This window comes from Mastomys coucha, unplaced genomic scaffold (genome assembly GCF_008632895.1).
Source record: "Mastomys coucha isolate ucsf_1 unplaced genomic scaffold, UCSF_Mcou_1 pScaffold12, whole genome shotgun sequence".
NCBI lineage: Eukaryota > Metazoa > Chordata > Mammalia > Rodentia > Muridae > Mastomys > Mastomys coucha.
In genome coordinates this window covers 55522074-55530076 of record NW_022196894.1, presented here as the reverse complement: position 1 = coordinate 55530076, position 8003 = coordinate 55522074, and the positions used below count along the sequence as shown (strand labels likewise).

The 8003-nt window shown below is 38.6% G+C and overlaps 1 long non-coding RNA gene across 3 annotated transcripts in view; it reads left to right on the top strand.

Annotated features, from left to right (window-relative positions):
- LOC116086015 overlaps positions 1-8003 on the top strand; it is a 58021-nt gene that overhangs the window by 3488 nt on the left and 46530 nt on the right. For all 3 annotated transcript variants that reach the window (XR_004116786.1, XR_004116788.1, XR_004116787.1), the window contains exon 2: positions 4779-4891. This is a non-coding gene — a long non-coding RNA (uncharacterized LOC116086015). The remainder of the gene's footprint in view (positions 1-4778; positions 4892-8003) is intronic.

The window sequence follows — 8003 nt, the reverse complement described above, 5'->3', positions numbered from 1 at the left end:
ATAATGAAGTCTCTCATCATTTTATGTGAGGTACTAAGGTGGTTTTAGAGTTAGGAGTCAGATATGGGATCTCACAGCCTGAACACTAGAGAGGATGGTTTGGTGCAACCTCATCTCACTGAAGCTGGGAATGGAAAACGGCTCCATAAAGAGAGGTCTCTTTCACCCTGTGTTTTCTTTTCTTGTCATTTTTGCATGCCTTGTGTTTTTTTGTTGAAAGTTAGACATGATATATTAGGTAACAGGAACTTAGGTAAATATGCATGTAGGGTGAGGTCTTATGCTAATGTGAGTAGGCGTTGGGCTCTATTTAATGTTTTCTATAGCAACATACCAGAGACACATGTCTCTGCTCCTCTTGCTTTTGTTTTGTCTGTTCCTCAGGGGGCTTCTCTAAGATTTCCTGACTTTTGGATCTTTTAGCCCTGATTCTCTGGTGTCCTATGGATGTGACACTAAGGTATTGAGACAAGGGTGGGAGTGAAGTTTTATAATCTCATCATGAAATTTGTCACATCATGGGCTGAGTTCACTGGGTTGTAACTTTAGTGAATATTCCCTACTTTTACTCCCTCCCCACTTAGATCACACAAAACAGTTGAAAATGCTAGAGTTGAATAGGTGTCATTCTCTTAGGTTAGCTTAGACGCTGGTAATCCCTAAGCCTGGAAAGGAAGTCCTAATCACTGGATGATCTGATGTGTCACTTGAATCCACTTGAATAAAAGCCACAAAGGGCTTTTTTCCCCCTCTTACCATGAGTCTTTACAGTTGACCTCCTGAAGGTAAACTCGAAATGTGCAGAGTCTCTAACACTGTGTTGCTTTGAATTTTGTCATTCTCATGCTAGACTTTACTCGGCTCCCAACAATTCAGTACAATTACCTTGTAAATGCTGGAAATTCATGACTTCTACATGAAACAGATCATAGCTGTTAGTCTCAGAATTTGTCTAATGTAGGGGTAGTGGTTTAAACTTTGAACTCCATTCCCTTCTGGATATATGAACTCTAATAAATTTTTTTGTTTTCTCAGAATGTATTTTATAATAACAAAAATAGTAATTTCCAAGTTTACATTATATTGCAAAATAATTTTTAACAGTCACTATAACTTCACATTGTTTTCAAAACTTATTGTTCTTAATGACAAAATTACATGAATAAGACAATTAAGATAGATAACAGAACCTAGCATGAATCCATTGATTAATTCTGATAATCATAAATATTTTCAAGTGTTAGAAAAAAATGAGAAAGTCGTGTGTGTGTGTGTGAGAGAGAGAGAGAGAGTGTCTGTATGTTTGTGCATGTGTTATGGCTTGAGTATGTCACCAAAGGATCATGTGGTGATGGCTTAGCTCCCAGTTGGTGGTGCTAATGAAAAGAAGTTGCTTCATGAGGACATGTCATTAATGAATGAATCCATTGATATGTTCAAGGTTAAATAATAGTTCACTGTTAAGAAGATAGCCAATATACAATTCACAGACCATATGAAGCTTAAGAAGGAAGGCCAAAATGTGGATGTTTCAGTGTTTCTTAGAAGGGGGAACAAAATACTCAGAGGAGGAAATATGGAGAAAAAGTGTGGAGCAGAGACTGAAGGAAAGGCCATCCAGAGACTGCCCCACCTGGAGATCCATCCCATATACAGTCACCAAACCCAGACGCTATTGCAGATGCCAGGAAGTGTTTGCTGATAGAAACCTGATATGACTGTCTTCTGAGAAGCTCTGCCATAGCCTGACAAATACAGAGGTGGAGCTCAAAGCCAACCATTGGACTGAGCGCAGGGTCCCAAATGGGAAAGTTAGAGAAGGAAGTGAAGGAGCTGGGGGGAGAGGAGGGTTGCAGCCCCATGCGGGGCACAACAATGTCAACATGACAGACCCCCCCCCGGAACTCCTGGGCACTGGACCACCAACCAAAGAGTACACATGGAGAGACCTATGGCTCTGGCCACATATGTGGCAGAGGATGGCCTTGTTGGATATCAGTGGGAAGAGTGGCCCTTGAGCCTGAGGGTGTTCAATGCCACAATATAAGGGAATGCCAAGGCTGGAAGGCAGGAGTGGGTGGGAGGGTGGGTGGGGAAGCACCCTCCTAGAGGCAGGGGGAGGGGGATGGGATGGGGGTTAATGGAGGGGAGAACAGGAAGGGGAGAACATTTGAAATGTAAATAAAGAAAATATCCAATAAAAGAGGGGGAGCCAAAAAAAAAAAAAACAAAACAAAACAAAATAAAAACAAAAAAACCAAAAACAAAAAACAAAGAAAGATGCATGACTTTGAAAAGTCTCTCTCTCCCTCCCTCTCTCTCTCTCTCTCTGTCCCTCCCTCTCTCTCTCTCTCTCCCCCCTCCCTCACTCTCTCTCCCCCTCTCTGTTTCATTCCTTCCTTCCTCTGTTCCTTCCATCTTTCCTTCCTTGACAACATAAAGTTCGCAACTCTGTTTCACTTTGCACTCTGCCATGATATGCTACCTTCCTAGGGCTCCAAAGCAAAGGCGAGAGATAACTGAACTCAAAGCACTTAAACCATGAACCAAGACAAGATTTGCCTTCTAATCAACAGCAGGGATAGAAAGGCAACTAGTACTAGCTGGTAAAGGCAAAATGAATAACAAAATTGAAGTACAAGCATTTACTCATATACTAATAATTGCGTCAAGCTGTATGGACATTTCACTGTAATGATTACTGGACAAAAATGTCACGAGATTGGAGTTATTGATGTATCAAACAGATTTCTTCTTAATCACAAAAGAATTGTGTTCACCAGCAGTGAACACACTACAAGCAAATGGTCTGAGTTGGTTGCCCAAAGCAGGGCTCACTGATTCCATGCACCTGATACAAGACTCAGTTGGAAGCAGTGCTATGTCTGATGGTTCTGCCCCAAAATGGGAAATGGTTTAGCTAAAGCTAGTTTAAGAAAATGCTCATGTAGTGGAAACTATATAAAACAGTGCTTTGAATTTTTTTCAAGAGAGGAAAAAAAGAACTTGGAATTCTTTTAAGATTAAAAGAAAAAGCAAAGGTACTCTATACTTAAATGATGCACAAGATCTCCACTGGATCCTGGGAGGAGGGCATGAGAAGGGACTTTAGAGGGTTACTTGGAGGTTCAAATACAAGCTGTATTTAAATAATAGCATTATTATCAGTGTTAATTTTTCTTAACTGTTTGTAAAAGAGTGTCCTCTCTGGGGGGAGAAATAAAAACATTTTAGAATGAGCATCTTGATATCTGTAATTAATTCTTAAACAGAAGGAGATTAACAATCAACAACCTGCATTTACTTTTCTATAAGCCTGATTTTTTTCAAAGTAAAAAGTAAATATGTTGAAAATCAGTAACAATAATGTATCATTATTATTATTATTATTATTATTATTATTATTATTATGCATGTATCACAAAGAATAACAATTAATCTTCCCTTCCACCCATTATACATTGAGAACACAGTTGATATATTATATTGAATTAAGTGTTAGCAAAGGATAGTTCATCTATAGGAAAATTATGAACCAACATTTAAAAAAACAAATGTAGATAGATAAGACTCTTGAAAAACAGGGCCTTTGGACTATCATGGTAAGAAATTAAAAATAAAGTTTTGGATAGGATAAGGTCACCTACACAGCATTTGTTGCCAAACTGTGAAAATGCAACTAAATAATTAGCACGAAATATAGACAATTTCAATTAACTGTCTTTTGCTTTTTATTTAGCACTTTACAGAAGCCTATTTTCTTTAACTGCTGTCATTTCATTATACTGGTTTACTTTAACTGGTTACTCTGACAACATGGGAAATAATGAATACATACACTTAAGTCTTGGCTCTGACGCTTGCCCTAAATAGGAGGACACTTTTAAATCACCTCTTCTGCAAGTGATGCCAAAGTAATTAAAACTATGGGAAATGCCAGCACAAGGGTCACACTGAGTACTGCTGCTGGCCAGAGCCCTTTGTGAAGTGCCTGAGTGAGATTTTTATCCTTCCTCCTCATATCCTCTGCTGTGGAGTGTTTCAAGGCCCCAGGGAACAGCTAATCAGTGTGTGCACAGACAATGAGAGATGCATGAGGGGTAGGGACTTAGCTCTCTTGTCTATCAGTGGTAAAACACCCAACTGCACTGAGACACGCACTGCAAACTCCATTTCCATTCGTGTCATTTCTCAGTTATCTATTCCTTGAGGAATTTCAGGAGCTTGGTTAAGAGTTACTTATTCAGCAGTAAACGGCCCTTCAGCACTGCTGAATATCCTTATAGCTTGTACCTGTTAACTCACCTTCTCCCCTACCAAACTGCAAGAATAAATCATCTAAAAGTACATGTCCCGACTGGAGAGCGAGACAAGAAGCAGGGAGAGTAGACAAGACCAGGAAAGAAGAGACACTGCCCCTCCAAACTGTCCCCTCTCCAACAAGTTCTGTCAATGGATAGTAGAAACTGAGGGAGGGAGCAGTCTGGTGAGAAATTAGCCCAGAAGAGATTTATAGTGTCTCTGTTTTGAACAGAAGTATGATATTTGCAGCTCAGAAACTGAAGAGAGGAAGGACTGGAAACAGGACTTTAACTAACGTCCAGGAATTCTGCTTCAGTTCCTGTTCCAGCAGAGAAGCTGCTGCCCTGGGCTGAGTGCAGAGCTTGAGACCAAGCATCCTGCAACTTCTGGGCTATTTCCTGTGCCTTGAGATCCTGGGATCTCGAGTTGACAGTTCAAAGTTATAACCCCGTTTCTAATGTTATTCTGTGTTTCAGGTTGAAATCGTTTGATGTCTGAACATCTCGTTGGCGTATTTTTTTAATGCTGGAAATTTTACCCAGGGTGTCACCAGTGATAGACATTCAAGTATCTCATAAAAGAAAACAAGGTGGGTAGACACTCTGGACTGCCTCTGTAACTAGAATGGGCTGTAAGCTCCTGTTCTGAAGGTCTGCAGCAATACCTGACAGTGTTGAGGGCTCAGGACATGAAGCTGTCATGAAGTGTGACATGGTCACAGTGGAGGAAGGGTGAATGATGGTTGCTTTCCTTTGAACTCTTTCACGGAGTAAGCACCTGGGTCACAAAGATGTGATGTTAGCTTGCTCCAACTTCCTTCATGTTCACATGTTCCCAACATGAACTTTGTGCTTAGATAAACTAAAAAAAAAAAAAAAGAAAAGAAAAGAAAACCCTTTCCTGCTTTTTCCAAAATTAGCCCTCATATACATACCACTTGGGTTTTTACTGCATGAACTAACCCATCAGATGCCTAAATCTTATTAGAAATGTCTGGTTCTTTCAAATTAATCAATCAGACCTACAAAGTTTTGTCGTAGATCTTTCTTCATTCTACACATATGATCTTTCAGTCATAGTTGATCACAGCTTTGAGGTCTAATGTTAAAGTGAGGGTATTTTATCATTTTAGACTTTTACTGTTGGAAGTGTTTTTCAAAAAGTAGTGAAGCTTAGAAATATTTCAAGGATGTGAAATAAAGCATCAATCGTAAGCCGTGGGAATCTTCTTTCAGAGATATTATCAAAGCAATTCAATTTTTTTCAAACCAAAAAAAAAGAAAAATATAGCAATCAGAGATTTAAAATGGAAAAATATAGCAATCAGAGATTTAAAATCAAGAGCCATGACTTAGTATAACTTTTGCATTCATTATTCCCCAATTACAAAAATAATGTATCTTCTCTAATTATCAATGGTGGCATGATAATTAACACTATACTTTTTCCTCTCAAGTACTCCCATTAAAAAAAAAAAAAGAGGGGGCGAGGGAGGACTTTGTGTAAGCAGACTATTAGTTCTTGACAAAAAGAAATATAGTTGCTTTATAGCTAGGTGAAAATATGTTTCATGTTTCAGTCATACATATCTGGGCACATGGCTTGGAAAATTCAAATTAAATTTCCCAGTATTTAGTTCATTATAGAGTCCATGTTAAGTGCCTTGGGGAATTGGACTTTTCAGTGCCTCATCATGATTGTCACATTCTTAAACTATGAGTTTCTCTTCACTAAAATCCACTAGTGCTCTAAAAGCACAGGTTTTGTAAAACCATGCACAGCATTTCATTAGCTGGAGTTCTTTATCAACATGGGGTCATATTGAGCATGTTTGGGAAGCTTGTGACTGCCTTGTTGTCATCAAGGTTATCTTTATTATCACTTTCTGATTTACTTACTGGATCAAACCCAAGGTCAAGCCAGCCTATAACTGTATGCTCCATATATGTCCCTCAAATATTCTTGTGTCCTTCATTCCTAAGAGTTTGTCTAACCTTACATCTGATGATGGCTTCTGCTGCCTCAATTGTACCTTGCCTTCCTAGCTACCAAAATTTAACACAATAAGTCTCCAATACTTCATTCCTTTTCAGTTGTCCCAAGAGAAATAATTTTTTTAAAATGTTTAAAATTTTCAATTTTTTTTTCAAATTTCTGAATAAAGAACTCAAACTCCAATTCTGTATATTTGTCGTTAATGATTTACTAAGGCTCTCACACACACAAAAAGAAATTGCTTATCAAGATATCTTTGAAAGTACATGAAAATGTGTAAGCATATGAATTCATGTCTTAAGATCTTCTGAGACTGCTGCATTCCTCATTTACCCATAATTTTCACCCATCTATGTTGTAATACAAAGAAGAAGAAAGCAGCCCTCCCACTTTTTTCCTTTTTCTGTCTATACACCAACTCAAAGATTCCCAAGCAAGATGCCATGCTTGAAATAAACACAGGAAACTTTCATTTTGGCAATACATTCTAAAAGCAGAGTCTGTGTCAATAACCGTAAAGGTAGAACAGCCAACTATTTTAACTTTTGTTAGGAAGTCTAAATTGAAATATGGTCACATTGTAAGCTTTGCCATCTTGAGTTTCTGGGAGAAATCTGCATGGAGAACATTCCTGGGGCTGGTACCCCTGAGAGGGGGCTTCCTTAAATTCCTCACAGATGGGCTCTGGACACAAGCAGCTGTTCTGAATGCCAAGGACATAAAGAGAGAGGGAACTACCAAGTTGATTTCTCAGGAGACTGGCTCCCTACCCAAATATGGAAATCACAGTCAAGACCCTGCCTACTTGTCACTTTTTCCTCACAATTCTGAGTCTGCGTTTTTTTCTCCTCTGGAGGCAAATGATCATCACTTCATTACCAACCACATGCTCCTCAGGCTTCAGACATTAACTTACTTAAACATTTTACACAAAGACCTAGTTAAAATGATGCTATTATTACACAAAAAGTATAATAACACTGATGAGCTTTCAAATTGTAGTCCTTTAGAAGATGAATAACTTCTGTCTATCTTTCATAATTCTTTCAGACCAAAGTTTGGGATCTGCCTGCAGGGATCAATCTGTCCTCCTTCTAATGAACATCCATGCCATCTCTGAATATCAATTTGCTCCTCCAAATCTGACTCCCTTTAATCACTGTTCATATAAATGCAGGCAGGATTATTATGAGCCTCCCGTGATTTTATTCACTTCAAAATTCATTTAGATCAGGGAGTACCTCTTTTATATTAGAAATAAGCATGAAGGCAGTATTAAATACTTTAAAATAATTTATCTAAAGTCCTATATTTGTGTTGAACAACTGTGAGAAAGGTGATTTCACACCCACTGAATTGTGAAGTATTATCTTAATATAAAATGTTATTTCTAATGGGTAGAGAATTTAGTGTGTCTAATGTTAATTGATGTTATCAATGACCACAGCTTAATTTTATTATAATGCATGATGGCTGGTGTTTTCTCCCTGTTTGCTATCCTCAAATCAGTAGAGCATTTTTGGTTTTAGTTCTAATCACTATCTTTTTACTTGTCCTGTGGATTGGTAACTGTACAAGAATATCTACCTGCCATGGACCGGGATTTCTTGGGGGGGTCCCTTGTTCCGCGGGACGAGTGGTTCTGGCCAGGTGGGCACAGGATTCGGCTTTGACAAACAGACTACACACGAGTGGTGTAAAATCTG